Raw genomic sequence first — 23,343 nt, forward strand, 5'->3', positions numbered from 1 at the left:
TGACGAGTCTCCTTCATTTTTACCACAGACCCTTGGATTTCATCTGTGTCACATTGGCTCTGTATGTAGGTAGTTGTTGATTCTTTTATTTTATTTTACTGTGTTGTCTTCAGAATAAATGATAAATGCCCTGGGAGGAGAAGGTGTGTACTTCTGATGCCTCTAAAGAGCACTGACTACTACACGGTTCATTGTACACACTGGACGCTTACATCTATGTTTTTCCTATAATCCATCACATATATGACACATTGTGACTTGAAACCTATGTAATTTTACTAACCGGTGTCACCCCAGTCAATTTAATAAAGATAAAAATAATTTATGTTTCCTTTAGTCCAGATTGCCCATGTAATGTCAACAGAAGGTGTTATGATTGATAGATACTCTTTATCTCATGCCAAAGAATCAGTGGCATAGTTCTCCTGTTGTGCAGCAAACCTCTTATAAAATAATATACATTATTCTTGAGAGTATTGAGTGAGTACTTAACATTTTCTTTGAGATAGGTAGAAAAGGGAAAACGAAAGATGCTTTTAAAGGAATAACCCAGAAGTCTTGTGTTGTGCGGGAGACCTTGCTCACTCCGCCATTTGTAGTGTGGGGCGGCCTGTGGGTTCTCTGGTCCTGCTCCCCACATAAGAACACAGGATATGGTGAGGCCAAAAAGGAACACCCATGGAGCCATAGGTAGGGGAGTCATGCCACTATAGTCTCATTGGAGGCTGGAGTCACATGACCTGCAACCTGCTCTCCGCTTCTCTGCCTGCCAACCAACCGACCAACTGACTTGACTCTCTCCAACCAGAGCAGCCACGGCAGTTATATCAGTGGTAATTGGCTAACTGGTGACACCTGATGGCCAGTTAGCCAGAGCTGATGGCCATCTACTCCCCAAGCTAGCACCTTTCCACGTGAGGCTGAGAGCCTGGAAACTGCTCTCTGGGACTCTGTCCCCACACTTGGAAAATATATTTTATTTTGATCACAATGCATGCAAGATTAACTTATCCATCTGGTTATGGAAAAATACAAGCAGTTTCTTCATTGTTTGAAATGTTGAGATATCCAGGATTTGCTTTATCCCTGATAGTCTGTGCATTGCTAAATGTTCATATCTCATTTCCTTGACTATGATTTAATTTTTCCTCATATCGGTGATGTGATACAGTTTAAAGAACAACCAATTCATTAATATCTTAACTTTTCATACATTTCGAACATATGAATATTTAATTTCCAATGTGATTAAAACGGCATTTTGTTTCTACCAGCAAATAACCATCTCTCCCAATAGCAGTTAAACCCTGAAATCAAATGTACTTTAAACTTCATCATTGTCAATTTAGGCTCTATGTTATTTCCCCCCAGCAGGCTTATTTCTTTGTAATTTCAGAAACCTTGCTTTTATAGGGTTTGTGTGTGTGTGTGTGTGTACACACATGTGTACATGTGTATGCTTATAGCATGTTTTTCCTTTCTCCTATATGAATTGCTGAAATATACATGATTATTTCCTGTTGAATTTGTCTTATAAACAAAGCCAAAAAGCTGCATGGGTGTTTTACTAGATACAAGCTATATTCTTCAGGTGATGTTATTTTAACCTTTCGGAGTTGCTATGAATGCAGCTGGTAAAACAGCTGAACCTCTAAAAAGGTGTGCCTACTTGAGATGTAAAAAGAAAAGCCCACTCTTATAAATCTATCTCTCATGCAATATTCCCATATGAGCCTTTAAATATATTTTTAATTGCTCATCTTGGTTCAGAAATCATTCAGCAGAACTAAATATAGAAACTGGAACTTTCCCTGCCTTTATTGATGAATATACATATATAGATAGATAAATATGTATATATGTATATATGTAAATATGTATTATATATATATATATATATATATATATATATATATATATATATATATATATATATATATATCGGTATCTATTTAATGTACAGTTTAATTTATCCAATTGTGCTTATGCTTGATAGGAACTACTTACATAATTTCCCACTGAAAATTACAAATGAATGACTTACTTGAAAAATGCACTTTCAAGTGACTAATGAACTAAGCAAAAATATAGCAGGGAGATCATTAGTGTGCATATTCACTTAAATCTTCAGCAAATCTGGGCCATCCACTAAATTATTAGTTTAGCATAGCAATGCATACGATGTATAAATCAGCCTGAACTCCAATTCTCTCCCTAAATGTGTAGCTGAACTTGGCCATGATCTGCGATGAGAGGATCCCCAGAAGTGGTTATAAGTAAATTAGTATAAAACAGTTTATGCAGTTGCATATTTCAAATTGTTCCATATACATAGAAAATTAGATTATTGATATTTAGTAGTAATAGGTAGATTATTCATTGTTCATTCATTTTAACACTTTTATTAAATATCTACATTGAGTGAAGAATATTGGTTTAAAGCATAGCCTGATGTCAAGTGTTCTTCTGTCTAGTGGAAAATAAAGAGATGGGTAAACAAATATCTGTGATATACCCTCTTAAATTTGTTTTCTTTTTTTTTTTAATTAAAATTTATCCAGATGATAATGGCTAGTAAAATTACATAGGTTTCAAATGTACAATTCTGTAATACATCATCTATATATCATATTGTGTGTTCACCACCCAGACTCAGTTCTCCTTCCATCATCATATATTTGACCCCCTTTAAGCTCTTCTAATATCCCCTCTCCTCCCTTACCCTCTGGTAACCACTAAACTATTGCCCATATCTATGAGTTTTTGTGCCTTTGTTTGTCTTGTTCCTTTGTTGCCTTCAGTTTTATATCCCACGTATCAGTGAAGTCATATGGTTGTCGACTTTTTCTGCCTGACTTCTTCCCCTTATCATAATAATCTCAATATCCATCCATGTTGTTGTAAATGTCAATATTTCATCTTTTCTTATGGCAGAGTAGTATTCCATTTTGGAGGTTTTGCTTACCATACAATGAATGATCAGCAAATGTAAAAACATCACACCTATTCCAGCTTGATTTGTATGGGGTTAGGGCAAGCATGTGAAAGGTTTTTACAGCAAAAGTGATATCTTAACTAAATATTAGATGACAAGCGCTTCTTTAGCCAAGGCTATTTCAGGGAGAGGAAGATATTCTAGTTCATAGAATGAATATGTTCAAAGTTACAGTAATACAGAAAGGCATGACATATAAGAGAAACTACAACATAACCATGCATAGTGATTGTCGAGAAGTAGACAGTAATATATTTGGAAAAAATCTCAAATAACAGCATAAATGATCTTAGTCCCTACTAATGAATTCGTATTTTTCTAAAAGGAAATACAGAAACAGTCAACAGTTTTGAAGAAGGAAGTGATATATCCTGTGTTGTTTTTAAGAATATTTTGATAAGGCTTCGGAATAATTGGTAAACTGAAGAATGAGATTTAAATTAGGAAACTGTGTGGTAACCTTCTGTAAATAATTATGAGGGCATGAATTAAGATCGTGGCAGTGAACACTGATAAAATAAACTGGATTAAAAAATTTATGGTTTATTGGTATTGATGAACTATTGAATAAAGAACATGAGGAAAATAGAAGAATGTAGAATGATTTCACCCTTAATACTAAACAAAATGGTGGCAAGAAGGTACCTTGTCAAACAAGAAACATGATTAGAAAGGGGATTTGGGAGTGATGATGAACTAAATTTTGGACATGTTGAATTTGAAATATGTGACATATTCAAGATAAGTTGTAATTCAGAGTATTGGAGTCAGAGTGATTAGAAATGGAGATTCAACAACCATATTAGTCAAGATAGACTAACTGCTATAACAAATAGCTCCCACATTTCAGTGATGTAAAGTAGTTAAATTTATTTCCTCTCATGCAATAGTGCAGCACAGGTATTCCTACTCAGCTCTCCTCAAAGCATGAAATAGGACAAAGATTTCTTTCATCGTGTGTCTCGTTCCTCCCTCCTCTGCACCTTTAACTCACATCTACATGATCAAGGGATGGGGGGAAAATAACACAATAATGTGTTGGAGAATCACGTTTGCTCACTTCCCTTGTTCTGAACTCAGTTACATGGCCGCACCAAATCACTAAGGAAGCTGGGAAATGTAGTCTAGGTGTGCGCACATTTCCTTACTAAAGAGTGAGGTCATCTATGATTTGACCTCTGCAGACTTCCCTAAATTTACCAAACACTGTTTCTCACCAGTCATTTTGCTGAGACAGTTATTCTAAGTACCAGCATTTTGGGAAGAAAATACAGATATTGGGGAGCTTTTAAAACAACTAAAATAAATATTTTAAACTGCACTTATTTTAATATATTAGTTTTTATTTTTAAGCTACTCAATAATCTGAATAACAAATCTTCTAGGCTATTATGTATTCTTGAAAATCAAATAAATTAATAGCGCAGAAGACTGAGGTTCCTTGAAATCCACAGAATCTCCAGCCCAGGATGCTTGACTAGATTAATCTTCAAGATCCTGATATAGTACATCCAGAAGCTCTGAAAGAAACTCTGTACTTAAAAAAAAAAAAAAAAAAGCTGTCATGTAATCTTTGCTTTTAAGCTGAAATCAAATAAATTCTCCTCTATTAATTGAAATCAGCATATTCCCACTAATTTATAGCTAACACCCTTCAATGTTTCAGTTGACTTGCAATTATTTCACTATTTTATGTAAATGCTTTGTGAAATAAATTCTGCATATATCAAGGTTTTTCTCTGACAATGGGAGCACACGCATAAGGTCATTCCAGTGATATAGGTAATTTAAAACATAATTTCTATCCTCAAGGAACAAATAATTTGCATGGATAATAAAAATACAATAAAAGTCACTATGTGAGAAAATTTGTTAATGATGTTGGTCAGTGATCTGCAAACGTTTTGGTCAAGTACACTGAATAATAACACATTGAACCATGCCTCTCCAGTATATCAATTTACATTTACATAGCATATCTATGTAGTATTGGACTACTCATGCTTATTTTAAAAAACAAATTTAAAAGGATGAAAGATAAATGAATGTAATTAGACTTTTAAATATTTTATTTTTTCCCAATAAATCATCTTTTTTTAATTAAAAAATTTTAACTAAAATTTATTGAGGTGACAATGGTTACTAAAGTTACATAGGTTTCAGGTGTACAATTCTGTAATACATCATCTTTGTATCACATTGTGTGTTCACCACCTAGAGTCAGTTCTCCTTCCATCACCATATATTTCATCCCTTTTACTCTCATCTGTCACCCCTCTCCCTCCTTACCCTCTGGTAACCACTAAACTATTGTCTGTGTCTATGAGTTTTTGTTTCATTATTTGTTTGTCTTGTTCCTTTGTTCTTTTCAGTTTTATGTCCCATATATCAGTGAAATCATATGTTTCTCTACTTTTTCTGACTTATTTGTAACAACATTGATGAATCTGGAGGTCCTTTTGCTAAGTGAAATAAGCCGAACACAGAAAGACAAATACTGTCTGACTTACTTTACTTGGCTTAATAATCTCAAGATCCATCCATGTTGTCACAAATGGCACTATTTCATATTGGATAAAGAAGATGAGGTATATATACACAATGGAATACCAATGAATCATCTTTTTTACCCTCCTTAGAAGTGCATAGGTCAGCTTGATAACCACAGTACCAAAGAGCTTCAGAAAAAAGAGAATAAACCTCGACTGGCAAAGACTTTATGAAGGATTTGTATAATCAGTCAATAAGAGATGGCATTTTTAGGCGCAGTGTAGGAAAATATATGAAAATAAGCTAAAAATATTATCCTTTCAGTAGAATGACTCTATTGACCTGCTCATGTAAGCAATTTAATAATAAAACAAAAAGGGCTCTAGAGTCAAATTTCTAATTCTGGCATTTTCTTTATGACCTTCTAAGATGAACCTAACTTTTCTAAGCTTCAGTGTTCTTATATCTGAAATGGGGATATTAATAGTGTCTCCCTTATTGAGAAGATTATATAAATGGTACATGTACATATTTTAATAGCACACACACACCAAAAAAAAAAAAAGAGAGAGAGAGAGAGGGGTTTTAGTCATTATTATTAAGACTAGAATGATAAATTGGGGTGTGAGTTCAATAGCCCTGAAAATCGATCAACATAGTTTTGTGTATCTCCTCAAAGTTTTTGGTGTAGCATCAAAAGTATGATAAGTTGTATAAGGAAGAATAGGTAGTTAATAATTATAATTGTAGGTAAGGAAGCCCACTGTATGGCATGTAAGAGTTACCCTGAATTTGCAGGAATTGGGCCACATAAAAGTCAGTATGAATAGTTAATTTAATAATTAAGTGTATAGAAAATTGTCAAGTGAAAATGACTAAGGCATTTTAATGTTTAGGTTTGTGTGTTTTTTTAATTCTTGGGTGAGAGTCTATAGAATTAACAAATACATATATAATTTTTAAACTGTAAACCTTTTATATTTAAAGGAAAACCGATAGAAAGAAATATTTCCTATTTATTGTGTTCTCTCTCTCACATCTAAAATACATGTGCTCTGAATATGTGTTTGTGTATGTGTGAATGATGAACGAGAGAGAGAGAGAGAGAGAGGTTGCAAACCACCTTTAATTATATAAGTTTAAGTCATTAATTCTGTTATTCCTCAAAAATTTGTAAAATAAAGACATACCAATTCCTATTTTAAACATGATGAAATGATGAAGCGACCTCAGAAGGAGTGAGGGCTTCACAAAGGCTATTATCTGTCTTTAATTAGGAAGGAATTTAAGTTCCTACTATACATACTCAGACTCGCAGAAGTTTCGTGAAAGGCTATTACATTGAGCACTGTGAGTGGAAAATAAACATAGTTTAGCTTGTTCTTTTTATAATTCAAACAAATCTTACATCATTGAAGTCAAGAGATTTCAATATTACTTTTAATTGCTTAATTTGAAAAACATTGACAATTCAGATTGGAAATGGAGGCTTTGTATATTCGCTTAAAATCCAGATTACTTGTAAAATCCCATTAAAAAAAGTAGAAAAGTAGGTGATTTGTCTTCTTTCTTCTTTTATTTTCACATATAAATTATGTATTGTCTATATGCCTCCAATTAAAAAAGAAAACTCCTGGGCATTAGTTTCCTCATATATGCAAAAACTGCAGTATAATCTTTATAGTCTCAGTGATCTCGCCACACCCAAAATTCATAATTTGATACTTGTTTTTCTCCTTTATGTGGTCTAAAGATGAGAAAAATACTAACATGTGTTTGTTTCAAAATGTTTCCAGTATCTTTCCATCAGATTTTATAGTAATACATCTGTTTAAATATTGAAGAAGTTAATTTAATTCATTTTGTGTATTAAGTTATTTCATAATTTTGGAGGGACTTACGATCATATGAAATACCTGAATATAATTATGTACAGTTTGTTATACATAGATGGTACAAGGTAACTGATTTTGGAATGTTTAAAATCGTTTTATAATAGTTTTGTTCATTTCCACTCAATAAAACATTTACTAAAAATACCAATTATAAAAAGAAATAGGGTCAAACCACAATGTTTAGTATGTGAAATACCAAAACCCTAAAGCAATTAAATATAAATAATCAGTTCTTGAAAAATGAAGTCTGCTTTATTCCAACTTTCTCCATTAGCCATGAAATTATCTTTACTTTCTTTTTAGAGTTCTCTAAATCCCACTTGACTCCACTTTAATGGATATGGAATTTTAAGATGGATGGTTAGCAGAAGTCTTCATTTGATCCATTTAGAGCTCTCACTCACAGAGTGCTTGTAGCTAGAGGCTTAGATGCCTAAATAATTGAACTTGGAAGTAACAATTCACATGTCAATGTTGATTGCAGTTATATTTTATTCTTTATAATTTTGTACAAGAAAGATTCTGACTCTAGGAGAAGAAATGCGTTTAGTATTTTAAAATTCCATTTTGAATTTATGTAGTACACTTTACTCTCTAAATAAATGCAGGAGAATTTTTATTTAAGTATATCATCAATGATATTCCCTGTAAATTTAATCTCACAAAGGTGTATACAATTCAAATGTGTTAATGATTTCTTACTCTTATCATTTAACAGAGAAAATGATTGAAAATTTCTCTGCAGGAGTTTTGCCAGAGCCATACCATGACCTATATTTAGAGAAGAAATCAAAAGAGTAAAATTTAATAGAGCTAATGGGAAAGGAACTGCAGACTGCAAGAAATACAATTTCTATGTTGGTAAAAAAAAAAATGAAAATTTTTTTAAAAAATTATAGGCAAACAGATGAAGGATAGGTAAGAAAGCACAAAGGATTAACTATGTTGTTAGATATTTGAACTTTGTCTGATATTTTCCCTCTAGATGGATGAGAATCTACTGACTGTTTAGATTGATGATAACTTTGTGCCATTGCAAGAGCAAAGAGGCAGGTGCAAGTCATGAAATAATGTGTTTTTCGAAATCACTATGCCACAGAATAGGAAACCCAGTGATGTGCAAAGGCTTGAACTGTTTTTCTTTAGGCTACCAAATAGAAAGCCAGCTGCATTCTCACAGAGTAGTGATTACTAAAATCCTTGGCAACTGGAAAAAAATTGGGGGGTTGTTGCTATGAGCATGTTGAGCTGCTGCATAGTCCTGATAAAGATGATTACATATTTTGCAATATTATGTCAATGAAATAGGTTCTAAATACATTTGAAAATATCTGCTTTATCAGCACAAGCCATTCTGAAGCCTCCCAAATGAACTGGATTATGATTGGTTGGAAAAGTTAGGACTTTTCCAAATTAGTTCTCTTTATATTTGATTTATAAAATGAAGCTTAATGATCTACTCTACAGATTATTGTGAATTATGTAGACTGACAGAGATATTCAAATCCATCACTGAATGCCTTTATCATACTTGACATTTTGGGTGGCACATATTACTATATTACTTCCTTTTTAATTCAGTCGGTTTATTTTTTGTTTTATTAAGTTTTATCCATCTATTGCTTGCCTTAATTTTCTTTTTTTGTTTATTTTTTGCCCGATATCTCAGATTCAAATTTGGTATTCAACTGTATTAATGATTGATTTTCTGTATTTTAAATTATCTGATATCTTTCTTCCTAGTTACTCGGTTATTTTATACTTAATTTTTATGTTGCCTCCAATTTTGTTATAAGAAAATTTTAAAAATTAGTTATTTCTTTACTAAAATAATCATATGAATAATAAATAATATCAACAATAAATTAAATGGACAGAGGGAACAGAAACTAGCTTGATGTGTTCTGGGAATTGAAAAAGACTATAACTTCTTGGGCAGGTAGAGAAAGACACATAGTAAATTAGAGGCCAGATCATATAGGATCTTATAGGCCATGGTAATTTTTTGTTGTTGTTTCAAGTTAACATTTATTGCACACTCACTCTACGCAATTGCCAAATCCTGAAAATACAAAGCTTAGCAACACAATTTCACCTGCAGAGATATAACAACTATATAAAAAGAAAAGCACTTTTGTGCAAACACAAAGGGGAGAAAAATTTGAGTGAGAAAAAGATGACACTGGAGGTTATAGGATAGACATTTCAGCATAAGCAAAGGTTCAGAGGTGTGAAAATATGGTCCATCTGAAAATCTCTTATCTCACATAGCCTTTAGTCACTGTGGATTCAGCTATCTTTCTACCTCATCCTTCTCTATTTCTATTTTTGTCACTTTATACTTGTAGCTCTTTCAACTCCTTTGCCTCTAGTTCACCCATCTTTCCGCCCACTACCCACTTAACTTCCCTGGGGAGCATTTTAAGCAAAGTTACTTCAAAAGCATGAAAAGTCCAACAGAATTATCCAACAGTTTTACTGACGGGAATTTCAAAATCTTAAGTTACTTAAGTGTTATTTATATTAGCGTAAATATTTTAAACTCAAATGATTAACAATAGGACACTATTGGATAAATTAAGATACATCATTAGAAGAAATTATTAAACCATTAAAATTTGTTTTTCAAAGAATGTTTAGTAAGGTAGAGACATGCATTTCTAACATGTATTTTTATCACTGAAACTACAACAAAAAAATCCTGTTCATTGGGTGAAAACAACTTGCTTTATGCGTGTACACAAAGTACAATTAAAAAATGCTGTAGTTATAATTTCAGACTTTGGAATTTGAATAAGTGCCAGTGTTCTCTCCTTTATCGTATGGGGGAAAAAAATTCCTTTAAAAATCATTTGAACCTTGGATTAAAAATCCCATAGCTCTATTCTTAGGATCACTCTGTAGTCTTCCTGATTCAAATGATACAAGGGAAACTGCAGTTCAACCTTCCAGAGAAGACATTCCAGCTCACATGATCTCATCGACCAGGAGAATGTTGGTGGCTACTATCACACTGCAGGAGTGAAGAAGGTGTTTATTTATACAATAATTATCTATCGCTTATGCTGCTGCCATTGGCTCACCCGCAAACTGACCTGAATTTGAATGTTCTACTTGAACTTGAATTAGTGTTTCCTGAAGGTCAAAACCAGAGTTCTGAGCAAAAATCGTGGGAATGATGAGCAATGCATCAGCAAAGGCTTGATCTCCAAGTTGGGCCCTGCCCTTTACACTGGGCTTATATTTAATCAGGGCTTCTGCCATTGCCGCTTCCACTGCACCAGCGCCTGGAACTACACGCTATCATTGACAATGTTTTTAACAGCCCTCAAACCATCGCTTAGCGCATCTTTGCTTTGAGTGAGAGTGTGCTAATTTGGTCCTTTGAACAATAAGGTGACAGAGCGAGTATTGTTACATTTCTCAATAAAGGTGGATTTCTCCCATTGCGTACTCATAGACAAGTTCTGCATGTCCCAAGCAATCAGGATGTAAGTCATCAAACTACCCTACCTCAACTGAGTGTCAGCCTTTCCGTATTTCTCTCTTCTTCACGCTGTTAAAACAAAAAACAAAACAAAAAACAAAAGCCAGAATTCATTCGGACATTTGTTTGTTTGTTTGTTTGTTTGTTTCCATATTCTAATGATACATTCCATGCGAAGATGTATGCATCTTCTCCTCTTCTTTTCATATCAGGACGCTGTCTCCCATGGTCCAAAACAAGACCTCTGATTAAGCTTGCATTGGTTTCAGAGTTATGTTTCATTCTCATGATTTCAACCATGAAGAGGTCAATAGGTCCATCTTATTTTTTTTAATGGCCAAAATGGAGTCAACTACAGCCTCTGTTAAGACATCAGCAAGTTCAGCATGAGCTTTAGTACACAGACATGTCCTGACCAAATGTATGAGTGTTTCCTTGTCTAGCTCTGTCTGAAGTGCCCTTTCCTTTGCAACTTCAAATCCTTCTGTTGTTAGTCTGGGATAATAACTTTCAGAAATGCAGAGATCCACCTGTTTCAGCAGCTTTCCAGTGATTAGGACATTGGAAATAGTACCATCGACAGTTATGTCATCCTGGGCTGTTGCCACTTTGACTCTGAAGGAGGCTGTTGGGTGTTAAATTTTCATTTCCTGAAGCAGCACATTGCCACCTTTAGTAAGTTTGATGTTTCTAGCACCAGAAACAAACACCTTCAAGTTGCCCTTAGGCCCCAGGTTTGTCCTCAGCATGTCTCACAGCCACGGGGCCGCGCTGATGTTGACCACCAATGCAGCCTTGGTGTTTAGAGTCTTCATGGCTGCCATAGCTGACCCAGCAGAAGATGAAAAAGAGATTCGGCATGAAGAAGGCCCAACGCCAGTTCAGAGCTAGGCCATGGTAATTTGAATTTTATAATTGCTCACCGCTGATATCGTGGAAGACTTTAAAGTATTTACCTTTTAAAGGGAAAGGATATTTAAAATACATGACTTTTTTTTATTGCTTAATGACCAATAAAAAGGAAAAACAAAAAAACTTCAAACAGATGCGTTGAAAATGTAAATCTCTTAAAATATATCTGTGGGGTGTGGCCAGTTATCTCAGTTGGTAAGAGCGTGGTGCTGGTGGCACCAGGGTTGCTGGTTCGATCCCCATATGGGCCACTGTGAGCTACTGCACCCTCCTTTAGAAAAAAACAAAAAACATATACATATCTATATCTATATCAATATCTATATCTATATCTATATCTATATCTATATCTATATCTATCGATCGATCGATCGATCGATCGATCGATCGATAGATAGATAGATAGATAGATAGATGTATATACAGTCAAACACCTGACTGTTTAAGAATTTCAGCATTTCAACAAAATTGTTGAAAAACCAAAGCTTAAATCAGTCAGGTCAGAGATGGCATGATATCTCACACATGTGGGGGCAACATACTTTTGCCATTTTGCCTCGTAGAGTATGTATCTGCATATAACCTCAGCTATGGTTATATAATCACAACCCAGAATCAAATCCTCTTTTCTAGAATATAATTGTTTAAATGTGAAACTGTCAAGGCTATAAGCTGAAAGCTAAACAATCTGCACCACTTGTGCCACTGCTCTCTTCCAGCAGGCCAGGAAGGACATATCATACTTTACAGGCAAAGGAGAAAATTTCAATAAGCATATTCCTTCATAGGACCCAATTCTGTTCCTTTAGAATTAGATTTTTAACTTCTTGCAAACCAACTACCCTGTTCTCTCCCCAAATATGTTTTCATTCATTTTTTCAAAAGTCATTTTAAAGCTATTTTGTTTCCATTCTGATTACTCAGAAACATTACGTTTCTTTATTATGATAATTCTAGCCTTTTCTATTGAATTTTCAGAAAGTGTGCATGTTTCATGAATATATATGAGATGTTCAACAAGTACTTAATAAAATTGCTAAAACAGTATTTTTTATTACTTGTATTATATACTCTGCTGAAATTGCAAACTCAGAGAGAAGGATGTTAGTGCTATCATGTGTGTTCTGAGGGTGTGTAGCACAAATTTCTATGCTCAACAATCCCAGTGAGCCTGTCCCAATTTGCTAACTCACAATAAGAGTACTATCAGGAAAGTCATTACATTTTTTTCATCCCTGAATACTTCCATACTTGAGTAATGTCATGAAAGTTATATTTTTTTCATTCCTGAATGTTTCTAAACTTAAAATTATCTAGCCTTTCAACAGCTACATGTTACAGGAAAAGAAGTCATTAACAAAGTTAAGTTTTACCTTCAGGCAACATTAAGCCAAAATGAATTTGTAAAATATTGGACTCTGGGGAACAGATGTGTGGTATTTGTTTGTTTGTTTTTATTAGATATTTGATTTTTAAATAACTTGTTTTATTAGTTTCAGATGCATAAAACAATGTACTAGTTAGACATTTATCATTTATATCCCTCACACAGTGACAACCCTCCTCCCCCAGCTCAGGGGTTAGAGCACTGGTTTTGTATGGTGTTTGTTAAGACACCCAGAAATGATGTTAAATCAATCTTGCAGATTATACCAGGAACTCTACCAGTGCACAAAAGTCTTACTTATTTTTAAAACAAACATTTATATAGCATTTACTCTGTACCAGCCATTGTTCTAAGAACATTGTAAATATCAACTAATTAACCATCACTCAATCCTATGACATTGGTGCCACTATTTTCTCCATTTTACAGGTAGGAATCCTGAACCTAAGAGAAGTTAAGTAAGTTTCTCAAGGTCACAATTAGTAAGTGCCAAGTTCAGGATTCAAGTCCAAAAAAGCTGCCTCTAGAATTTATGCTCTCAATCACTATGCTAGTTTCACTAACTCTATCACTGTGTCAAGAGCCTGCCCTCAAATTTTACATTCATTGAGTAGATTGAATATTTAATGAATAAGAACAAGAAGTAATCAAGAACAAAGACATCAGAGGTGAAAATCTGAACAGGCAGACATTTATTTGGCAAGAAACATGGGGCAGAAATTTGGTTTGTTTGTTTTCTATCATGGGTCACTGACCCTCAGTATTAAAAGAAAAAGAGCTAACATTGAAAAGTAACTTTTAAATATTCTATGTCTTTATCAAAAGTATAAAAGAGATCTAGTCACCTCCTTTTCAAGTTATGAAAGGATGAAGGTGTAGAGTAAAAGTGCTTCTGGCTTCTGTATCAATTATATATCACTTATTACAAACCTATTCATAACTTTAATATGATTAATCTTTTCCCTTTGTGTAAACAAATTAGCTTTAGGGACCAAAGAAAAATGATCTGATGGAGTGTTACTTTGATACCTTACGGCTGAGGCAGGATATGGATAGAAATACCAGAAAGAGCAGAAATGCATTTCCAATGTGTCTGTGTGCTAAGAGTTTAAGTGTCAGCAAAAGCACCCATTCTGGTTCTCAGATTTTTCCAACAATTTGAAGCAAGCACTATATTATCGGCTTGGAAACAGAACTAATGTATACACAACCTGTTTCTTTCAAGTATCTCTCAATCTGGTAGGGAAGGCAGTCAAAATACAAAAATAACATTTTCAGTAAAACGTGATATACATTCTGTGTGCCCAATCTGTCACTTGTCAGATGGTATTAGTACAAATACAGTGAAAAGCTTGCTTTGATTCATACTTTATTGTAATATGCTCGATTATTTTAAGCATGTAATGTTTCATAGTTTAAAACAAGTAAATATAAGTAAAATAAATCTATTTAAATGAGAATCATCTTAACGTCAATATTTTAAGCTCATTGTCAATTAAAAAATTGTTAAGCTAAGAAAAGGTGTATTCTAGTACAAAAGACAACAAAAGAGTCTGGCAGAATTGAGTCTCCGAGTTAATCAGAAGTCAGTAGAATTTGAAGAATAAAAAATGAAGAATGAAAAATATGACTTAAACTAAGCCAAGTGAAGACAAGATGTGTGAATTGAGACTTTGGGACAGAACGTTCATAGCAAGGAAGTAATAACTTGTTACTTAACACTTCTATCTGATAGCTGAGAAAAAGCAGTGACTGTCAAGCCTGAGGACACACACACACACACACACACACACACACACACACACACACCTACCTGCCTGAAGTAAAGGCAGGATAAACAAAGCAAAGCTGTTAGAAAGAAAACTTATTGGTATGCTGAAAAGAATCAGTGTAAATGGAAAAAATATTTTTTATTTATTTTATGATTTCTAGTGACATACCTCTGAGATTTATTCCTCAGAAAAACTAGAGTGAGGGGTATTTTTCTATACTTATCAGTATCTCATTGCTTTTACTGTTCATATGCTAACTTATAAAAAAAAATATTGCAATAAGAAATAGTCCCTTTATCTGCAGTTTAAAAGACAATGATTATTTAAATTAAATGTATAAATACAAAACTACAAAGTGTTTTAAGTGATTAGGAACAAATTGAGCATGTGGCCATATTGAGTTCATTTCATGCTGCATAATTTAAAGTCCTGTGCAATCCTTAAACATTCAGACTTTCTGATCTTGCAAAGGTCTACATGCGTGTCACAGTATATGGTAAAGGATTTAATAAACATAAAAGTCACTACTTCCTCCACCATATTGCACTTGATTGCAATCAGCATGTTACAACCACAGTCTAATTATAAAACGTCCAATGTTTCATCAGCTCTTCTAGCATAGCTCTGTGCCGCATCTGTGGTCACTGGCCCATTGAACATAAATTTTAAATTTCTTCTGTTCAATTTGAATCTGAATTACACAGTGTGATGCTAAACTATACTAGAATTACAACTCCCTTGAAGATAAGTTGTTTGGCGAACTATTTTCAGGATATGATTTCCCAAACATCCTTTGCCTGACTCATACAAATGAGTACACTTTTGAAAAACTAGTTCTGCTCACATTTTTGGAATTTCAATTCTAAGGCATTAAAGAACAAAAGAAGAAGTTAATCATGAGTGAATATTTTTAACACTCTTAATAATTATTTGAATGGACAAGAAGTGGAATATCTAAGATAATTAGACTGGTATATTTATTCAAATAAAAGCCATTGAATGTTATGAGTTTTCTTTTTCTTCTGTTGTCCTATCTTCTCAGAGACAACTATTTTCATGCATTCGGTGTATACAGTACAAATCCAATCCAGATATTTATATATTTAGTACTAATATATATCTTGATTTACTCAACAAATATTTGTTGGCTCTTTACTGTATGTTGGATACTGGAAAAATAGCAAGAGGGTAAACAGGATCAAATATATGGTGATGGAAGGAGAGCTGACTCTGGGTGGTGAACACACAATGTGATATATAGACGATGTAATACAGAATTGTACACTTGAAACCTAGGTATCTTTATTAGCCATTGTCACTCTCCCTCCCCAAAAAAAATCGAAGTCTCTGTGTTCAGGGAGTTTTTAATGAGTGCCCTATATCCACTTAAATAGTCGGTTAGTGACTGTTAATATTACCCTGGCATATTTATTTTTCTTCCTTTTACCCTCATTTTTTAAGTAATATGAATTTAAGTATGCCTCATATAAACAGTCCATGGGCTTAATGTTTTGACTAGAAATCTGTTAATCAGTCTATTTCTTTTAAAGTGGACATATGAAAAAATATTTTAATTTTTTCGTATTTAAATATTTGGACTTTAAAATGGTACTTAAGCTTTTAATTCAATTTATTTTCCTCGTGACATATCTTCATTAATTTTCTTATTAGACTTTTCCCCATTGTTTCTTTTTTTTCATCTATGCCTGTGTAGTTTGGAGTTTTCCTTTTACGTTTGTGCACTATTTGAACTTAGAAATCAAATGTTCTATTTCTATCATTGTAATGCTTACAATTATAGTTTTACAAAGTGTCTATAAAAAGTCTAAAGTAATAAGTGTGTTTATCCCTCCAAACAATGCAAGACCATGAGCACTTTGACTGTTGCTGTTACCGGCTAACCTGATGAGGTCAGACTCATGAGGTTCTGATCTAGCATTTTAGTTCCCCTTTGTTGTGCTTACCATGAGTCATCTTATTTTTGTACTCAATACTTATTTAGACTTAACATATTATCCTCATAGTGATTCATTTCCTCGATTGGGATATCATTTTTATTACCTTATCTTTACATAGGTTGTTGTCCTTAGGTTTCCAATAGGCCTAAGGTTGGGGATTTATACTACTTGTAGTAGCTTATACTTTGCCCTTTCCAGAGGACCTGTGATTTTATCTGTTTTGTTTATTTTTTCTAGTTCCATGTTTTATGGCAATCACTAAAGCAGCTCTGGCTGACCCCCAGCTGGTACTATTAATTCCTTTTTTTCTCTCTATGTACATACATGATCCATGATGAATAGGACCGCTAAGATTCCTTCCATGACTTTATGGGGAGAGGATCCAGAAGATGGAAGGTTTCTCTTCCAAATATCAGGAGTTGCACTTCTCACAGAGTCATTAGGAGAATCTTGCTGTTTAATATTATTTGCAATATAATATTTCTACAGTAAGTTGGTTCCTAGAAGTCCTTTATCTTAATATGAAATTAATTATAAGCAGAAAGAAATAAAATAACAGTGAACCTTGATTTAGTAGCCTCTCTCATGGATTTCTAGCAAATTTGAAAACTTTCACTAAATCTAAGTTCAAGTTTAGTCGCTATCACTATGTAACTCTGAAATCTGGGTTGAGTTACCTAATGTTTCTGAGCACCAGTATCCTCGTCCATAAAATAAAAGGCTATGGACTAGGTTATCTCCATTTTAATCGGCAAGCTTTAAAAACCTAGAGAATTAAAATTGTACTTAAAAATTCAAGAAAAAATTGAAATACTTTTCCCAGTCTGATATACATACAGGATAAAACCCTATCATAGAATTTCACATGGAAGGGAACTAAAGGTCATCTTATTCAAGCCTCTCCATTAGTAGATGAATATAATGAAGTTCCACGAAGTCAGACACGACTAAAATTGTATCTTTTCTCATTTTAATTTAATGGTCTTTCCTTTGTACTGTTGTCTCCCATCTTAGACAATCCCTAAATTGTTTTATGTTTTATAAATGTATACATAGTTAACCTATTATGCAGAGTCTATGCAGTGAAATTCCCATTTTTCTATAAGAACTAAGTATATAATTTCCAATCTGTTTTAAATGGCACTAATATTTTATCAGGCATTTCTTCAGTAGATCTAGGTCTTATAGACATATTTATTTTTAAAACCATGTGACATGAGTGTTTCTGAATCTAACTCCTCTATCTTCTCATATAGTCTCAACTATTCCTTAAAAGGCTACATTGTATCACTATCCATTGAGAATCACAAAGAAAGTTATGAGCATGTATCATGATTGCCTTTGTGCTAAAACATTTTATTTCTAAGATCCTAATAATGAGCAGTAGTCAGGTCCAGGGGAAATAATACTGTCCTTTTAACCACTCCAACTTAGTCAATCCTTCTGCTTTTCTTTACACATGAGTATGACTTTCTCAACATAAAACTTTTAAAATATGTCAGTTTTAGAAGTGTGCACCATAGGAAAGCAAAAAGAAGCAAAAGAAAAAAGAAAAACAAGAACAACAAAAAATCATCCATAAATCACTCTTATGTTCAGAGATTACCACATTCACTTTCTTTGAATAGATATCCATTTATTTGTATATATTTCCTATTGCAATCTATAATGATCTGTTTGTGTATATGTATCTTTTTTTTTTTTTTTTTTGGTCTGTTATCTGTTTTATCCACAAAAATATAAGTTCTTTGAGAGCAGGGATGTAGTGTGTCTTTCTTCTTCGCTGAAGGCAAACTGTAGGCTTTCAATAAATATTCATTAAACTGAATAGTATAAATGATGAATGAAAATAATTTGAGATTCAAACAAGTTGTATAAAGTAAAAAAGGACCTATATTTTTATAGATGAGCACATATTAGCCACAACTCATCTCCACAAAAATGATCTTTTGTTTTGCTTATATGGAGTTTTAACACATTTATACATAGCAAAAATTACGCATGTATTTTTAGAGAATGGGAGTTGTTGAAATAAACTCTCAAAACAAAGTTAGAGATAAAAGCTATTTCGACATCTTTAGTAGAGGACATGTATTTTCAAATTGTCAGTTGGCTTACAGAAAATAATTTCATTATAGTACTCATGTCCTATATTTCCATTTTGATCATTATCTTAGTAATTACTCGTTATCAATTTTATTAAAATATTAGTCCCCTCTTCTGAATATCTTCTGAATATATTGCTTCATTATACATATTTGACTGTGTAAACATAAACGTTTTTACCAGCAAAATGTCAGCATAAAGAAAAACACCTTAACATCCAGTTATACAAAATTTTCAGGATTCTCAATATATTTTAAGATATAGAAAAACTGTCAATGTGCAGAACAAATGACTGTGAGTTTGGCCTTAGAATTTGTTCAAGATAATTTGCTCATTGATTTATTTATTTATGACCTAATCCCTGGTGGATACGAGTGTGCATAATTTCTAAAGCATGCTGAAATATGTACCGTCTTTCCTTCTTCAGAAAGCCAGTTTACACTACAAGGAACTTACATTTACATCCTGCTCTGAGAGATGCTGATTCCATCACTCAGTGCCTTTACTCACAAACATTTTGTGGTTCCTAAAAAGATGTACTACACAAACTTTCAGCAATAATTTATGAAGAAAAGAAGCAATCCCAGCTTCTTTGAAAATGGAATAGGCAGTATAAAAAAAAAGTGCCTGTAAAGAAAGCACATAAGAATTGTGCAGTATAGTCTTTAAGAAACAATACCCATCCCTTGGGCGATGCCAGAGAGTAACTAGAAGAGCGGTTTTTGCAGAGCAGCCAGGAAATAACCACAAAAACAATCCCCAAGTACCTGAATCAGCAGCAATTTTAGTCTATGTTCCTACAACTTACAGAGACTTTTAATAGCACTGTGAATCTACTGTAAGATCGACTTCTCCATCTACTGGCTGAAGGTCAAATTTTGGTCTTTATTATGAAAATCAGGAATTTATGTATATATGCGTGTGTGTGTGTGTGTATGTGTGTGTTCCATAATGAACACATTATTAACTAAAAGCATAATTTACTCTCTTTAGAGTATAATACAGTAGAACAAGCTACGTCTTAAAAACAATATGATTACATTAAAGTGTAAACCATGCTGACAATTTACATTGTCTTTGAAAGATATTAGTTTTGTTATCATGATTAACTGCACTCTGTTTCTTAAAACATAATATATTTAATGTTTCTATTGAGAAATTTCTTAATTTGCTAGCATGTAGGAAGGTATTCTCCACTTGTTCATTTTAAAGACACTTTGGTGTCTTTAAACTGAACTTTAAATTAAACTTTAGAGAACCATGATGTCTTTTTGTTCCATCTGTTTTCAAAACAGTCTTCAAATTGACAGATGATACTTCTCAGAGAATCTTAAGCTATGGGTGAAATCAGATTAAGAAATTAATGTAAATCAAAAATTTAGTCTTAACCACAATTAAGCAACTTTAGTTTAGTAAGAAAAGTTGTTTGGCAATCTGAAAATGGTGCTGAATAAATGAAAGCATGTGGCAGACATCCCTCAGAGCAAATCTTGGTTCCTACGAATTTTACAAACCTTACTCATCGGTCAACTACTTAGATATTTTTATTCGTGTCCTATACATGTTACATCTCATCTGTCCTAAATGAGACATCTATCTTTGTCCTTTTCACCATTCCTAAGTGTCTAAGCCTATAGATTGTCATCATCAGAATACCTTATCTGCGAACACAAGGAACGCCTACATTTCAAAGAACTTTTCTCTCACAGAAATAAGATCATGCTGACTATTTGTTATAAACTCTTGATTCTTCCATCCTACCAAGGTGCTTTACTGATTCTTTAATTTTTTTATCACCACTTTTTAGTAATTATCTAGAAGGTCATGGTACACAGCCTGCTAGAGTTTGTTATAACAGATTTTTAAATACATTTTTCTGCTTATGTGGTCATAATGTGATTGCTAATTAGCTCAATGGTGTCTCTACAGTCAAGCCCCATCCATCGATGGTCAAATCTTCACCCCCATGTGTCTATCATACCCCTCATCCCAGCACATACATATGCAATAGAACTAGTTGAGAAAAAACTGAAAAACATTAGCCCATGCTATTCTACATTTTAAAACTGCACTGGATCCAAACAAAATTATATGTTATTGTGAGAAGTACATATTTTAAAAGAAATTATTAACAAAATAAATACATAAATGCACCCATATGCCTACAGTATCTGTTTATTTTAGGATCATCCACATAACCAACCAATTATTTTCTTCTTACGTATCATCTAATTTGTGTCCACTAACCCACATTTGCCCTGAATGATTCAGGCTGTGGGTGGTTAGAAATAAATGCAAAAGGAGTGGTGCGCTGGTTACGCGTGACTTTCCCTAGTCATGATATCCCACACATGATCTCTGGGATGAATCTTTTCCCTCTCTGATGGTCTCTTCTCTCCTCTGGTTGCATAGAGCTCCTTCAGAGGCATGCCGCTGCATTTACAAACCATTCCAGTGTACTTTTCTCACACCTGCTCTTTTGCACTGTCACCACTTACCTTTGGTTGTGTAATTGTGAAGCTGCTGCCACTGCCAAGTCCTAGCTTTGTGCCAAGTCACAAGGACATGCTTCAGACCACCACTTCTATTGCCCCTATTCCTTCTGCAGCTGTTTCACTCCATAGCATCTGAGATACCTGTCTTAAAACTGCTCATGGAATGAATCATCTCTGCATCATGCCACAGGATGCTGCTTACATATGAGGTCAGACAGTTACGTTCGCGAATTCATCCTAGAAAAAGTGCTACATACCTCATTGCTGAATATCACTATGGTCACCTTTGAAGTGCTCCCCTTGAGAAGCTATGCACCAATGCCAGCACCTAGTCCACTCTTCAAAGCAATTTTGGAACTTTTTTCTGGAATGGCCATCAGAGCTGTTGTCGTATTACACGTGATGTCCCAAAATGTCTTCCTTTCAATATTCTCTTTATCTTCAGTTAAAGAAAGAAATTGGGAGCCAAATCAGGTGAGTGGAGGGGAGTGTTCCAACACAGTTATTTGTATACTGGCTAAAAACTCCCTCACGGGTAGTGCCATGTGAGCTGGTGCATTTTTGTGATGCAAGAGCCATGAATTGTTGGTGAAAAGATCAAGTCATCTAAATTTTTCACGCAGCCTTTTCAGCATTTCCAAATAGTAAACTTGGTTAACTGTTTGTCCAGTTGGTACAAATTCATAATAAATAATCCCTCTGACATAAAAAAAAAAAAAAATAGCAACATCATTGCAACAAGTTCACGAACTTTATTGTCAGACCACATAGGTCACAAGCAAGTGGTTCTTTTCCTCCTTTAAGAACTCAGTACTCACTTCCGTTAATCTGAAAAAATATAATTGTCCCTATTATACTTGTGGACCATGAGATTTCACACTACTAAGTTGCTAAGAGAGTAAATATTGAAAGTTCTCATCAAAAGAGCAAAAAAAATGTGTAACTTTCTATGGTGACGATGGCAACTAGACTTATTGGGGTGATTGTTTCACAGTATATACAAATATTGAGCCATTTGTTGTACACCTGAATCTAATATGATATATGTCAGTTATACCTCAATTTAAAAAAAAATGCATACAATTCTTTTTTCTCAAATATTGATATATAAGAGTGGTTGGGGCTGTACAAGTAACTGCCACACACTGTAAACAGAACTATTTCTTGAATAAGGCTCTCAGACCTTGGTCCTGTGATTAGATTGTCGTGTCAGAATCTTTTTTTGCCTATAGCCCTCCCCCCAGGTCCTTTGAAGCCCAGGGCCCATGCAGATCCACGCGCATGTCTTCACATGTGTAAATTCCAACTAGTCAGCTCCCTTGAATGATCCCTTTGAGGTTTTTTCCTCAGTCCTTGTATAAATCAGTAGATACTGATCTTGAAGAAAGGGGGTGCCAACGAACATACACTATGTCTGCTTCAAACATTACTATTTTTATGAAGTTATAATTGTGGTGTACATGTGTAGTTGCTACCGCATTCTCTAAGCGATGGGCTCTTTAATCAGTAATACGTAAACCAGAGATTGACTTACCACCATAGTGTAAAATAATTTTCAACACAAATTCTGAAAAGCATAATGACAAAAAAGATGTGAGTTTCATGGAAAGATTGATAGCGGAGGGGCACTTTAGATTTTCAGCAGGGGCAGGGAAGGCCTCTTTGAGAAAGTGTTCTTTTGTGTCAAGTCCCCTTCAGTCAGGAAAGAGTAAAGCAAAGATTTCCCAGGTAAAGAAAATAATCTGTAACTATCTGTGAATGCAATAAAACTGTTGGCTTATTCAAAGCATGAAAATATTATATAAGTGGATAAAGCAAAGTGAGTGAAAGGGCACAGTGGAGCATA

At 33.9% G+C, this 23,343-nt stretch overlaps 1 protein-coding gene and 1 pseudogene across 2 annotated transcripts in view; one reads left to right on the forward strand and one right to left on the reverse strand.

The window, feature by feature from the left end:
• Window positions 1-23,343, forward strand: part of GALNTL6 (polypeptide N-acetylgalactosaminyltransferase like 6) — a 934,503-nt gene that overhangs the window by 247,148 nt on the left and 664,012 nt on the right. The gene's annotated exons all lie outside the window — the stretch shown is intronic.
• LOC141572778 (T-complex protein 1 subunit zeta-like) lies at window positions 10,110-11,691 on the reverse strand (annotated as a pseudogene).

The sequence above is a fragment of the Rhinolophus sinicus genome, chromosome 15 (assembly GCF_057876585.1).
Source record: "Rhinolophus sinicus isolate RSI-liver-muscle chromosome 15, RSI-T2T, whole genome shotgun sequence".
NCBI classification, from domain to species: Eukaryota; Metazoa; Chordata; class Mammalia; order Chiroptera; family Rhinolophidae; genus Rhinolophus; species Rhinolophus sinicus.